Source organism: Chinchilla lanigera, unplaced genomic scaffold (genome assembly GCF_000276665.1).
Source record: "Chinchilla lanigera isolate Chin_1 unplaced genomic scaffold, ChiLan1.0 scaffold00027, whole genome shotgun sequence".
Taxonomy (NCBI): Eukaryota; Metazoa; Chordata; class Mammalia; order Rodentia; family Chinchillidae; genus Chinchilla; species Chinchilla lanigera.
Genome location: NW_004955428.1, coordinates 23,260,912 through 23,275,404, shown reverse-complemented (window position 1 = coordinate 23,275,404; position 14,493 = coordinate 23,260,912).

Sequence of the window (14,493 nt, the reverse complement as noted above, 5' to 3'; positions counted from 1 at the left end):
TGTCCTCCTGACCATAGCGAATTCTCTTTCCTTTTCATTTAACCAAACTTTCCTTATCACTAATTTCTATATTTACTTTACAGTGTATTTGAGACATTCTGTTCTGTCAACAATCTATTTCTTCCACATTTCCTTCATCTCCTGTAGGAGACCATTTTGTGGTTGAGCAGGAGAGGCTGTGATTAACTTATAACTGGCAACTCTTAATATGACAGAGAAAGTCCAAGGCCTACATGGTCAGGAGAGATGCTCCCTTTAGTGTCTTCAGGGAAACTCATCCCCATGCCAAAAGCCAGACAGAGGCCAGCAAACAGCCCATGAAGCCCTGGTGTCTGAAACCTGGATAAACACTGCAGCTGATGATGGCACAGAGCTCACCCAAATTATTTTCTCAGGGTTTAGTAATTGCCAAGCAAGTTACCTGTTAAGTACTGTCCCGAAAGCTATGCTAGAATGCATTGCTTCTCACTTCACAAGCTCTGCCTGAGTTGCCAGATCAGTCTTTTGTTTCCTTTTTTTCCCATAGCAAGCTCATTACCTATGTTGAAACTCCAATAAATGCAGACTACATTGAGATTTGTGGTCCTTGTCCTCATCAGACTTTGGCCATCTCAGTTCCCCATTTTACATGACTATTTTGGTCTCAGCCTGTTTCATTCCTACTCCATAATCCTTGGATGATAATATACAGATCAGGCCAGGGTCTCTGATGTTCTTCTAGTCACAATGGAAAATGATGGGTGGGTTTTTTTCTGTCTTATTGGAAGACTATTTTTTCATATACCCTTAGAAATTAAAAGTGAAATCTCAGTCATGTGTGATGTCCAGTGCTGCCTTTCTTTATTTCTTTTTTATTTTAAAGAGAGTAGTATATGAGAAACAAACAAACAAACAAAATAGAACAGTAGCAGCATACCAGTATCACGAACATAAACAAATCAAAGCAAGAACATTCAAAGTGATACAGGGCCTCAAGACAAATTGATACAAATCAACACTGGTTGTTACATTGCATACCACTATCCTCAACTACATTGTTCAGATTATCAGATGCAAGAATGAAAGATTTTTTCAATCCATTAAAGAGAATAAGAAAATAATTCTTCAATAAAACCCTAGAGATAATACAGAATATCACTAGACAAGATGGTAAGAGTTCACCATTGTAATTCCACTGCATATTGTTACCTTCAAATCAGTTGCTCAGACCACCAAACAGAAGCATACAAAGTCAGAGCATAAAAAAATTGTGAACATTAACTATTCATTTCAATATACCATCAGACAACAGCAATACAGTCATCACAGCTATTCATATTTATATTTATATTTTGCCTTCCTTCTTTCTTTTGTCTTCTTTCCCTCACCCCAGTTATTCCTTCCTTTGAGCAATTTCTTTCCCTTTTCTATTATCTAGTGTACATTTTCAGTTCTACCTAGTCTTTCAGATTCCTACACCAAGAAGACAATATGATGTTTACATATGTGGGTCCGATTTATTTCACTTATGAGTATGGTCTCTACTTGCATCCATTTACCTACAAAAGCCTCAAGTTTATCTTTTTCATGGCTGAGCAGTACTCCATTGTATAAAAATACCACAACGGTTTTATCCATTCCTCAGTGGATGGGCATCTGGGTTGTTTCCAAAATTTAGCTATAACAAATTGTACTTCTATAAACATGGGTGCACATATATCACTGTGGTATGCTGTCTTTAATTCCTCTGGGAAAATACCCAGAAGGGGAATAGCTGGGTTAAACAGGACTTCAAATCCTAGTTTTGTGAGGAATCTCCAAATTGATTTCCACAGTGGTTTCACCAGTCTACACTTCCACCAGCAGTGGAGCAGGGTTCATTTCTCCCCACACCCTCTCCAGCATGACCTTATCTTTGACAAAGGGGCCAAACATGTTCAATGGAAAGAAGATAGCCTCTTTAATAAATGGTGCTGGAAGAACTGGCTTTCCACATGCCAAAGACTAAAACTAGACCCATGTCTTTCACCATGCACTAAATTAAAGTCAAAATGGATCAAAGATCTAAATATTAAAACAGAAACACTAAATTTACTGAAAGAGAAAGTAGGTAAAAATCTTGATGACATTGGGGTAGGCAGAGAGTTCATGAACAAAAACCAAACTTCAGTGGAAATACTTGAAGGAATCAACAACTGGGATCTCATCTTACTGAAAAGTTTTTGCACATCTAAAGAAATCACCAATGAAGTAAAAAGAAAACTGACAAATTGAGAAAAAATTTTAGCCAACTGCCTCTCAGACAAAGAGCTTCTGTCTGGGACATATAAAGAATTTTAAAAAATCAGGCCTCCCAAATTCAAAGACCCAATCCAAAAATAGGCATCTGAGATGAATACACACTTCTCTGACAAAAAGATACTAATGGCGAATAAATACATGAAAATATGTTCAACGTCATTAGTCATTCGAGAAATGCAAACTAAAACAACTCTGAGATTCCATCTCACCCCAGAAAGAAGGGCTATCATCAAGAAATCAACCAGCACTGCCTTTATTGCTGTCCTCTTCTATCCATTTTGTAAATTAGGTTCTAATCCAATTTTTGTTCTTCAAAAATCTCACTGTCAACTACTGTGCTTCTCTAGGAACCTTCTTATTATTGCCATATAACCTTGCCTTCAGGCACTACCAAAGTAAAATCTATTTATGACTTAGTTTTGACTTAAATACAGCCCTACATTTTGGCTGATTTCAAATTCTACCTGGAATTTCAAACCTAATATACGTGCTTTAGACATCCCTGGATTTCTCTATATCTGTTCTCATGGCTACAGGTGTACTGTGTGATGACTTTAATTCATGCCTCACAACTCTAATATCATTGTATCTTTTCACTGCATTTTCCTTATTCAGTTGCCTACAGTACATCTCTTAGTTGGTCTACTGAAATTTCCAGATCTCTCTCAGACATCTCAGTACAGTTTCTTTCTCCCTTCCTCTTCCTCTGCATTAATTTTTACTTTATCTGTTTTCTGCCTTATTTCCTTTAGTTTTGCCCCTCCTAATCCTCACCCGACACGTTTATCTATTAGAGCTTTATTTGTTTTCTGGCTTTCCCGTTATGGCTACTTTCATCCCTCAGGTACTGACATTAAAATGTAAAACACCTGTCTCCTACTATTGATTGAGTTCTTCTGGAAAAACTCCCAACTTGGGAAACTAGAAATGTACATTCTCTTTCTCAGTTGGAGGTGTCCATATAATGCCTCAGGAAATCATGAACCCTTCAGATTGTAGCCACCATAAAATTTAAGTGTTCGACCTGATGCTTGCCCTCAATCTTGAAAGGCAACCTTACATTTCCTCCATTGGCTTTCTTTCTCATTTTCACAACAATTCTAAAAGTTTCCAATCACTTTTAACTTCTGACCCTATGAATTCTTTCCCAGTGTTCTGCAGATAAACTTACTTTCCATTTACCTAGGCACCAAGTTCTAGCCATTAGGCCCACAAATTTATTTGTGCTGGTACTGATACCATGTATTTTCTGTTATTTATCCTACTGTTGTCCTCCACATCTTATTTGTAGCAATTTAAGGTAGCTTTGACTTTAATTTTACCATTTACTCATTCTATATTAGTTTACTATCTCTTACTATGAAAGCATGAATACAAACTCAATTTGTTCTCCATTAAAATTAAGTGCAAGTATCTGGCATCACACCCCTGGAATCCCAGCACTCAGGAGGCTGAGGCAGGAGGATCGTTGTGAGTTTGAGACTAGCATGGGCTGCAATGTGAGTTCAAGACCAGCATGAAGTGTATAACAAGACCCTTTCTCAAAAAGACAAAGAAAACCCCACAAAATTAAATGCAAAGTACTATATGCTTATTTTTTAAAATCCTAAATGGTATAGAAGAATTTTTAGGACAACTGAAGAAGTTTTATCAGGACTACTATGTGTAAATTCATAGCATTTTATTAACAGTAAATTTAGTGATTTTGATAATGATTAGCAGTTGTTCATGAAAATATTTTTATACTAATGTACAAATCAGCATATGTGTATTTATGTGAAGAGATACTAATAATTGGCAAATCTAGATAAAAGGCTACAGATATTCTATCTTTGTTTTGACATGATACTGTATATTTCACATTTTGCAAACAGAAAATTAATCTTCTGTGATCCGTATTCCTTTACTTCATTCCTTACCACAGTCAGACTAAATAATTGATTTTTTTATATTGGAAACTTTACTATATGTTTATGTTGTACGTCATTGCAATATAGTTAATTCCATCCCAAAGCATCTATTCAGTTTAGTATTAATTTCCTCAATGATTTAGCTTGATTCAATTCTAATAGAACTGACAAGTTCATAGTAAGAGCAACAAATAGTAAAATTGCTGTCTTCATATATAGTCCCAAGAAAAGCATGTTTTACAATTTTAGAGGGAGAGAAAGATTAGTTAAGATTCTCTTGAACATCAATAAGAAACTGGATCATGATATTGTGGTGCGTGTCAAGTTTAAAATCTGCAGGCCAGAACTGTCAGACTGAGAGTCCAAGAAAAGAGAGAGGTTTCAGATTTGAATTTAGGGCAGTTTTGACGCAAATTCCATCTTCTTTATGAGAACAGGACCGTTTTATCTGAAGGCCTTCAATTTAATGATGAAGACAAGGTTCAAGCACAGTATGGTGGGTGCCAAGTTTTATTCAAATTGTTGTGATTTAAGTGTTAAAGTTTTTATGGAAACATTTTCACTGGCATTTCATCAAATAGCCTAAGATGACACATAAACTATCACAAATGTTAAATTTTGTGCCACATTTTGTGTGAAAATATTTTAACTTAGCTTAATTTGAAGGCATGGGAGGAGCCAGTGTGTATTTGTCGTGTTATAATGAACAAAAATCCCAGAATTTTTAAATAAATTTTGTTATTTGTGTTGGTGAGTAAAGAGACTAACATTTCCATACATAACTAAATGTGTGAGGATTATCACATTTCCAATTTTGTTTATATAATTTTGTACCAAAGTTCAGTGAACAGGCAACTTATTTTTATTTGTTTGGTAGGAGAAAAAATATATATGTATATTATAAAGGTTAAGTACTTTTAAATAAAACGTGTAGAATTGATTTTTCTTTCATTTGATTAATATATGTGTAATAGAAAATATATTATTTTTCTGACTTAAATATTTTTATTACATTTTTAAAAGATTATCCAAATTAACAAGATACATGTTCCTATTAAATTCACTTAAAGTATAAACACCATAGTTGAATGTGTACAAAACTTTTAAATAACATTTTTACCAGCAAGAATCTTTAACCAGGATAATAACAGCTTAATGATATGTGAGTAATAAATCTAAACAGAAGAATTTAAACAATTTTGAATAGGCTGGGGTTATTTTTAATTTCACAATAAAGACATTGGAAATGTACACACAAAAAACAGTAAAGAATTTAAAATGCTCAAGAGAGCATTTTTTAAATTTTATTTTTAGAGAATGAATTATTTACAGAAGCAATCATCAAATAATTTACTTTCACTGTCACCTTTTGTACTAACATTAACGCACTTTACTTGCAGAGGTTGTTATATGAGGGAGTAAGTAGTTACTCAAGTTGTTCTGTGCAAGATGACACTTGAAATGCAGAGGTTGACATTTTCTCTAAATCTGTTTCTTTTCTAAAATGTTTTTATATTGCCCTTTTTGGGATACTTGTACTGTGTTTATTGACTTTGAATATTGGAGTACTGAACAAAGAATATATTGATATTTTGATAGACTTAGAACATAAAATACATATAATGGCTATTGAAATGTCCAAACTTCATTTGAGGTGATGGTTTTATTTTCTTAATTAGCCATTTTTGTCTATCTTTATTTAATATTTTAAAATATTTGAAAAAGGCAGAAAGGGACAGCAAAACATGTAAGTATGAACAAGTTTGAATCACAAGTATTTTTATTCAGGGTATGTATTACAAAATATAGTAAAGCATTTGCTGTTGCTCTCAACAGCTAAAACTGATTATTATGGTTGATATATTGTGCCAACTTGAGGAGTCTAGAAGTTTAACTAAGTAACTCAGCAGTTCTACATCCTAGGGTGCAAAGGACCTGCCTTTCCTGCTCTAGGATGTTGTTCACTGTGTCAATGTGAGAAGTTTAGAAGGTTAAATGAGTGACTGAGCAGGGGATCAGGGTCCTTACTTTGTATACATCATGAGCCTGTGCAAGAGGAGGGCCTGGAGATGATATGAGTACTACATGCCCCCTGGGTGGGGGTAGCCTGTTTACAATATAAAGGAGGGAAAGAGACTTGCTCTTCTCTACCACTCTTCCCTTTTGCTTTTGTTGCTTTGCTGTTTCACTGCCGTGAACACTTGCTCTCTGCCATGTGCCACTCTGCTTGAAACCAGCCAAGTATGGACTGAAACCTCCACAAACTGTAAGCTTTCCTTCCTTAATTTTGGGTGTCAGGTATTTTGTCTCAGAATGAGAGAAAAGTAACCAACACACTGATGAAATATTCAATTTAAATTTTTTGTCAAGTCAATAGAACATCAGAAGAATGCTTACAATTACGTTACTTTAATTTGTATGTAAACAGTGTTAGTTAATGGAAATGTCAGTAGATTCTCTGAGATAAATGACTGGTATTTATTTTATACAGTATAACTCAAATGCATGTCACATGAATTTTCAGAGAATTTGGATCATTAACTAAATTAAATAGATATATTCAAGCTAAGTAACTATTATTGACTTAGCAAACAATAAATAAAATTATCTTGCCCTTAACTTTTTGCAAGTGTTAATTGTAATGTAATAATGTACAGGAAACTAATGATTTATTATACAATATTTACATTTAAAATAACTGTAATTTATTACCTTGGTCAGTATTATCATTGATGTCTCTTAAGTATCTATGAGGAAAAGGATTGCTGTTTATTCATGTGCCAATATTTTTCAGATAGCAAACCTAATTTTAGAATCAATTTCTGAAAGTTTGATTAGGAAGTAAAATGTTCATGATTTATTTGAGAAATCTAGACTGAAACTCTAAGAATACATATCAGCTGAAGATGTTGAAAACCATATTATTTCTAGCAATATTCATTTATCCAAAAAAATTTTTTCGATGTGTATTATTCTCACAACTTTTAGCAGTAGTATTTGAACATATACTTGTATTTATGTTTGAATTTGAGGTTTTCTAGGATTAAGATGTGAACTTATCTGGTCTAGTATAATTATAAGCAAATTCTTATAAATTTTCTTAATTTTTATACTTACCTATAAAATTATTATCAAATTATTTGTCTAGTTTTCTGGGGAGAGTAGATTTCTGTAGCTTAAAAATCAATGAAATATTTTACTTTTGTATCACAACTGTTTCTGAATATTACTGTGGAATCAGAAATTCAGAAAACCATTTTTTGCATCCTTCCAGGACACTGTGACAGAGTGAATTATAAATTTGTTTGGCTTTGAGATCTGCCATGGTAACTGGTGGAGCATACTTGTGAGTGTGCTTGGGCGAGTCATGAATGTATATCCTTGGAGTCTGTTATGGTTTTTGTTCATGTCCTGAAACTTTCCAGGATACTAAAATTACGGTTGGGAACTAATTTCAAGGCAGCTCAATAGTCTGGTTGTGGAACTGTACAAATGGTGTAGCTTTTCCTAAATTTTGTACTCAAAAGGAAGGGAGAAAGCACATCCATTTTAAAAGTATATAGTTTTGCAACAAAGTAAAAAACTTCAAAGTTGAGACCAAGGACAGAATACTTCTGAATAGATTATAATTTAAAAAGAGGCAAATACTTTGCATCAGGACAGTAGGAAAAAGTGCATCTTGAGAATCTACAAGACCCTAACCTTCCCAAAATCAAGGGTATTGAAGATTAAAGGTTAACTCATATGAAAAGTTTTGCTTTGAGAATACAGCTCTAGAGAGATCAAATCAATTAGGGCAAACTGGGAAAGAGTTTCACGAAGTTCAGTCATACAGAAACTAGGGCTTGTGGAACCATGACCCAAAGGGGCCAGCTACTGCTTGAACAGGCAGCAGATCTTGGTGTCATTTATGGATTGCTGGTACTAAAACCATGTAGAATTCAAGAGTTCTGAGGTCAAAAGAGGTTTCAAACCAGATTCTAAGATATGTAGGGGATCTAGACAACATGCCCTTGAGAGGGAAGTGTGTGAAGCTGTGAGCATTAAGCTGAGAATATAGTGGAGAGCCCAGGAAGATGGAAAACCCAAGAATTAGAGCATTGGAGGAAAGCTCAAGGCAGTGAGACAAAGTGTCCCAAGAGAGGCTATGAAGACTGCTACTAGAAATACCATAGGTGCAGACCACCCGAGCTCATTTGAGCTCACTTCTTTCCATAATCTGTCCTAAGTGCTAGGAACAGAATTATAAGGATTAGTTCTTACATTGTTGGCTTTAGGTCTTGTTTTTCTCTGATTCCACTGATTCATTTGTTCTTTTTCTTGGAATGGGACTATGTATCCTGTAATATTGTGTTCTGTAATATTAACTTTCTTTTTGTGTTACTATAGAGGTTCACAGCTAAAAGTTTGCCTTGAGTTTCAGAGGAGACTTTGACTTGAACTTTTTATAAATGCTCAAACTAACTGATAAGATTTTGGTAATCCATAGAAACAGACTAAATGCTTTTTTTTATAATAACATGGATATAAGTCTTTTGGATGCAAGGGACAAAACATTATGATTTAGTTCTAGAGTGTCCCCTAAAGGTCTCATATGTTTGGAAGATGATAAGATCTTGGGGCCTTATAGGGATTGGGGCTTGGTTGGAGGCAGGTCACTGGGGATATGACCTGGAAGGATATACATCCTTCCCTAGCTCCTCTCATCTCTTTTTGCTTTCTGTGTCGTGACATAAACAGTTTTTCTTCCACCAAGGCACTTCTAACCCCACAATTTTTTACCTTCAAGCCAGACTAATGTGGAACAAAAACGTGCACCAAAATAAATATGTCCTTTAAATTGTGTGTGCCAGGAATTGTGTCTGAGGGAAATGAAAGCAATTAAAGTAGGACCTGTGATTGAATGGTCAATCACTATTTCTCTTCTGGCACTCTTACTCTTTTCTATTTCTCAGTCTCCATGACCTAAGCTCTACTATCGCTTCTGCCATGTTTCCACATTAAAGTCAACAGACCATGAACTATATCCCTGTAAAAGATAAGCCAAATTAAACCTTTCCTTATTCAACCTGTGAATGTCAAATATTGATCTCTGCAGTGAAAAAGGCAACCGTGAAATCTGATACCAAAGAAGTGGGCCTGTCTCTGTAACTGTTCATAACCATGTGATTTAGAAACCTCTAAAACTGCTTTGTGGATAGAATTTGGAAAGGTTAGATGTACAGACCAGTGAAGTCCTAAAATACGGTATGAAATTCATTATGCATGGCTCTAGTAAGAACTCAGAGGACCTGAATGATTATAGAAATATAGAGAATACAGTTTGGGCATTGAAAGTTGAGTTTAGGAATAAGGGCTCCATTGGCAGTTGACAAGAGTGCACGTGTTTCATATTCTTGCAGAATGTTTGTGTGCACTGTGCCCAAATCATGAAATTTTTGCAAGAGACTGTAATTAAGGTCAGTAGAATAATGGGTCTGGTTGAGGAAATTTCAGTGGAACACAACATTTAGGATGTACTATGCGTACTCTTGGTTTCTTTCAGTCAGGTTGATAGTGAGAATCAGGGGCAACAAAGAGGGCAAAAGTTTTTCAGCCTTAAATTTTGGCCCATGTGCTCAGCCATTTAGGCCTTTGGAGGTCACTGGAGCCATAGTTTCTGTTGGTGTGATTACTGCCCATCGTGGTGTCAGATGTTGGCGTTTTCAAAAAATGCTGGCTTTGCCAGCATGAATAATATAACACTTGTGGAGTCAGGGTGGCTTCCATCTAGATTACAAAAGAAAGTGAGGAGACCAGGCATGGGGCCCATGAGTAGGCAATATGTCAAACCGTGAGAATGAAGCCAAAGGTACAGTGGAAATCCCAGAAAGTTGAATATGTCAGGAATGTGAAGTCTGCCTAGGAAAGCTGCAGGCATTGACTGGAGCCAGCACAAGAAAGGCCATGTAAGCTGATAATTCTCTTATTACTATGAAAAATTTGACTTTAAAAGGAACATACTTTTACTGAATAGTTCAAATAATTTCTTCCTGAGTAAAGATAGAATTTTACTAAACATAATGAAGAGCAATATATAAGTCTTAATGCTGACATAAAAATATTATTTTGTAAGTAAGAAAGTAAAAAAAAAAAAAAAATGGAAGCAAAGTACAGCAAAATCCAGGGCTTTATAACTGATTACAAGACCACATAGATGGCTTCATAGCTGACCAATGTCAACAGATGAATGATAAAGAAAGTGTGTTTTCACATAGTATAGTGCTACTCTGCCATAAATAAGGGTAAGTTTGAGTCCTTTGTAAGAAAATGAATTTACCTTAAGAACATAATGTTAAATGAAATAAATCAGACACACCACATAAATTTAATATCTCTTACACAAGAAATTCAAAGAAATAAGTTGGAGAGCAAATTAAAAGATAGATAATAGGAAACAGAGAGAGATACATCTTTTGCAAAAGGAAAAGGGGCCAAGAAATGGAGGAAGAGGACAGGTGGAAAAGATGGATGAAGAAAAGAATATGCATTATATACGTGGACAAACTGCATGAAGAATGTTATGTAGAACAAATGTACTAATATAAAAGAAACTAGAATGCAATGATTCCATTTAAATTAACATGATACAAAACTTCCTTATATCCTGAAATTTTAGACATCAGAAAATTAGGTTCTTTCAATTGTTTAAAATTGTTTTAATTAAATGTAAAGTGAATTATAGGTGAGACCACTGTATAAGTAAAAAGGGAAATAATCTTTGTTATGAGTAAATTTTCCTAAAATGATAGTAATGTGTAATTTCTAAGTGTAAAATTTTTCAAGTATTTCTTAATTCTTGTACAATTAATGATTTTAACTTTATATATTTTAATGTTCTACTATTGAATAAATTCAATTCTATAATTAGTTTCATAAATTAATGTTTAGAAAACAGATTTGATTATTAGCTGCATACATTTATCATTGGTATTTTTCGAGATTATGTATTATCAATTGTATATACAGTGGGTGGACATCATATGCATAGACAAAGAGATGCATACTTATCCAAAGATCTAAACTAATGGCATGTATTAACCACTTTGAAGATAACAATATGTAATATAACAACCATTGTTAACTTCCTATCACCTTGTTTTGAAATTCTGCATCATTTTTATTGTTTTTATGTCATTTTGTTCATGTTTTTTTGTTATTTTGTTTTTCTTTTTTCCTCTTGTTTTTTTTTTTTTTTGGTTTTTCTCCGGTACCGGGAACCGAACTCACGACCTTGCGCTTGCCAGGCAGGCGCTTTGCCGCTGAGCTAAATCCCCAGCCCCTTTTTTTTTTGTTGTTTTTTTTTGTTTATTTTTTTTTTCTTTTTTCCTCTTTATAATAAAAAAAGAAAATATGAATAGCTGGGATAAGTGTATTGCTGATGTCTATTGGTTTATTGAAAGAGTAGTTAATGTTTATTTTTTTCTTGACCAATTTCGCATGCTTATATCTGGTAATCAGAACCACTAATTTGAAGGCAACATTATGAAACATAACAACCATTGCTGACTTCCTACCATCTTGTTTAATGAAGTTCTGTATCATTTCTAATTTGTTTTTACTTGTTATTGTCTTTGATGGTTTGATCAATCTTGCATTCTTACATCTGGTAATCTGGGCAACTTCATGGACACAATATGTAATATAACAACCATTGTTAATTCCTATCATCTTGTTTTGAAATCCTGTACCTTTTTTGATTTTGGCTTATATGTAGTACAAACTTGAATAAGAGAAGCTAGATGACATTTCTTATTAGATCTGTAATTCAATGCTACACATAATTTATTTCACATTAACAATTATTTAACTTAACAAATAATTTATTAAGAATTGCTTGGAGAAAAAAAATAAACCATTTATGTTTTGGAAACTTTATTCTTAGAAATGAAATAACAGAGAATAATCTTATTAAATAAGATAGAAGTATTTACTTAGTCTAAAGATTTTTATATATCCATAATATTGTTTGTTCAATATATGGACTATATATCATATATATCACTATTTGTGGTCTATAGTATGGATTTGAAGATAAATGCAAAGAAAAACATTGCTTTTATCATTGAGAATAAGGTACAAAGTTTAAGACATACTGATGTGCACTTTTTTCTAATTAGTGGCAGATAAAATTGTTATCTATAGTAGGCTTTACATTCTTGCTAGTAGAAAAGATAATCTGATGGAATTTGGTGCTCATCTAAACAAGCACAGTGACATTCTGCCACTTTAGTAATGAAGTTACAACACAACACGATTCAGATTGAATTAGGAAACCAGTTTTCACTCCCTCTCCAATTGTCATAGTTCATCTTCAACGTGTTTGCTAGTTGAGCATCTAAAAATAGTCCAGTGAGTATCTGAGTTTAGAAATCTGCCCAGAATTTCTCAGTCTATACTTAGTATAGTCATGCAAAATAATGATAGTCTTCATGAACTGACAGCCATTTTTATTAATTGATAATTGTGAGCAAATTCAGAGAAATGAGTAGAAAAAGGGAGGTAGAGACTGGACACCCATATTCATCCTCCTGTTTCTGGGCCTTGATCTACATTTTTGTGAAATGTTCAGGAATTATTATTGACTTAAAGTAATGCTTTATGCAACTTGGTTTAAATGATGTAAAATCTGTGGTTTATGTGAGAACAATCACACATTAAGTGTTCTGTGCGAGCCAAATATTAGAGAAATATTTCACTATGTTGGGAACTATGTTACCCGCGCTAAGGGTACATATTTTGTCCATCTATGCATCTCTTTCGTGAATTGTAATTTTCCACATAATTTGTGTATAACATATTACTTTGAATTACTCTAATATAATTGATTATAAATGAAATAAATCAATGAAATATTAAGAAATGACATATATTTTCATATATTTGTATAGCATAGAAAATTATGTAGTTATATTATGAAGATTTGTGTTGTCACATTTAATATGTACAATGTTTTAAATTTCTTTTATCATATAATCTAAAATGAAGTCCATAGTGTTGTGTCACTAGTTTTTAATTTCATGTTCTTTTGTACAGTATTTTCATGTGTTAGATATTTCCCTAAATATTTAATGAATGCAAAGTCATCTAAAGCTCAAAATGTTCCTTTCCAAATAATCGCTACTAGCTTCATATGTGATTAAATTGAAGACCACATTAATAAATTTTTCCAAGTTCCCACAGCAAGCATAGGCCAAAGCTGGTATTTGAAAATAACAGCCAGACTCTAGATTTCCAATTCATTCAACGAAATCATCCATTATTTATAGAACTGCAAATTGCTAAATAATTCTTTATGTGCTCTGGAAATATTTACAACAATGAAAATATGTATTGATATGTAGTATTTCACTTTGTTATTTAAGAAATCGGTAAAAAGCAATCTTCCAGTAATTCTTTGATTAATTAGAAAAATGAGAGTCAGTATAAATAAAATTGACAATATCTATTTCTGTGTTCTTTGGTTGCATGGTATCTAACTCTTGATTCACAGCAGTGAGATATTGTACACATTACAGTGGTATTTTGGTGTCATCTGAGCAAATATTCCTTGAATGTGAGACTTTTCTATCCACCGAGGCATGTATTCCTGTGGCAAGTTACCAGTAGTTATTTTATTTAAAATATTAATAAAGATAATTTCAAATATTTTTGTATTCATGACGTTTAATTTTCTATTTATGAACATGGTATAACATGTTCATAAAATAGTGCTCGATCTTCAATATCATTTTATAAATTTACTCATATATTCTGTTCCACTTTAATTAAATATCCTTATGTCTTTATTATTATTATTTGTAGTATATTGAATGCATTTTCCCTAGTCCTTTACAAAGTACTTATATTTTGAGTATAAATAAATAATTTATTTCAATATATTTCCTTTTTGTATTTGCTATCTTTCTAATATTGTAAATAATCTTTCTACCATTTATTAATTTATTTATCAATCCTTTTTTCTTGAATTTTACATTTTATGTAGGTGTTCTGGTTTTTTTCCAGAATGGGAGAAGGAGAAAGGAAATAATCAGGAGGTTCCATGGAATCTATTTGTGCCACAGTTTACACGCCCTAAATTTAGTGTACTAATTTCTGGCTAAGGGAAATTAAAGGGAAAAAGTGACAAATTCACTACTAGTTGTGTTGTACATCAAATATGAGTGTTCTATATTTATCTCCTCTGTATTTATTTTCAAGATCTTAAATAGTCACTCTATACAATTTGCACAATTTTTATAGTTTTATTATTTGCGTAGACAAA